The sequence below is a fragment of the Limulus polyphemus genome, unplaced genomic scaffold (genome assembly GCF_000517525.1).
Source record: "Limulus polyphemus unplaced genomic scaffold, Limulus_polyphemus-2.1.2 Scaffold11296, whole genome shotgun sequence".
NCBI classification, from domain to species: domain Eukaryota; kingdom Metazoa; phylum Arthropoda; class Merostomata; order Xiphosura; family Limulidae; genus Limulus; species Limulus polyphemus.
The window spans coordinates 1-1703 of record NW_013676906.1 but is presented as its reverse complement, the minus strand read 5'-3'; positions in this window follow the sequence as shown (position 1 = coordinate 1703).

Below are 1703 nucleotides of genomic sequence, written 5' to 3'. Positions count from 1 at the left end.
TACTTCGGCATGCTCTAGAAACAATATGTACACAAAGTTAATACTTCGGCATGCTCTAGAAACAATATGTAAACAAGGTTAATACCTCGGTATGCTTTAGAAACAATATGTACACAAAGTTAATACCTTGGCATGCTCTAGAAACAATATGTACACAAAGTTAATACCACGGCATGCTCTAGAAACAATATGTACACAAAGTTAATACCACGGCATGCTCTAGAAACAATATGTAAACAAAGTTAATACCTCGGTATGCTTTAGAAACAATATGTACACAAAGTTAATACCTCGGCATGCTCTAGAAACAATATGTAAACAAAGTTAATACCTCGGTATGCTTTAGAAACAATATGTACACAATGTTGATACCTTGGCATGCTCTAGAAACAAATGTTCGGGTCTATACATACCTTCAAAACTTGAGTAAAAATGACATTTCAACCTATTATTTGTATGTCTATACTTAGAGGAAAAACTTATCAAAAAGAAACAAAAACACTACCTAAACAGTAAGTTATTATTATAGTCAAGATGTAGTAATAAAGGTTAATTATTCAAGTAATGCAGAATGTATTAACCTCATTTAAAGTTATTTCATCAGGCTACAGTTTCCAGAATATGCATATGTTTAAAGATGAACAAGGATAATTCAGGTAAAGTCCAAGAAGGTTTCGGTAAACAAGATGAAACATTTAGATGCTGTAAAAATGGATAACTTTGAACTTTTCAGTATTCAAACAGTACAAGTCTCTCAGGATTTGTCTGATTCAGCAATGTTTATTTTATGTTCTCGTATTACACTTCAGATTTAATATCTAAACTGTAACATTAATATTAAAAGTAGAGCACTAAATACAATCTACTTTTCTATGACTAACAGGTTTGTTTCGACTTTGAAATGGTTGTGAAGACATTTTGACACATCCTTTGACTTTAAGGTGAAAAGTAAATTAAAAGCCTTTTTTTTCAAAATCCATAGAATGGAGATTAGTACATGCTTGTAGAGCTACACCTGAACTATACAAACAAAGAAGTGATAACACAACTGTATATAACTCGTCACCTATGATACAATTATCTTTATTAACTTTCCACTCAATTAATAAAAGTATTAAAAAATAACCAAGACTGGGTGTTGGTAAAAAGTGAAACTGTTAATGTAAAGTTTAGTTTGTTTTCCATTCAACATGATTAAGTTTGAAGCCTTGGTGTTGGTAAAAAGTGAAACTGTTAATGTAAAGTTTGGTTTGTTTTCCATTCAACATGATTAAGTTTGAAGCCTTGGTGTTGGTAAACAGTGAAACTGTTAATGTAAAGTTTGGTTTGTTTTCCATTCAACATGATTAAGTTTGAAGACTGGAAACTTAATCATGTTGAATGGAAAACAAACTAAACTTTACATTAACAGTTTCACTTTTTACCAACACCAAGACTGCAAACTTAATCATGTAGAATGGAAAACAAACTAAACTTTACATTAACAGTTTCACTGTTTACCAACACCAAGACTTCAAACTTAATCATGTTGAATGGAAAACAAACTAAACTTTACATTAACAGTTTCACTTTTTACCAACACCAAGACTTCAAACTTAATCATGTTGAATGGAAAACAAACTAAACTTTACATTAACAGTTTCACTTTTTACCAACACCAAGGCTTCAAACTTAATCATGTTGAATGGAAAACAAACTAAACT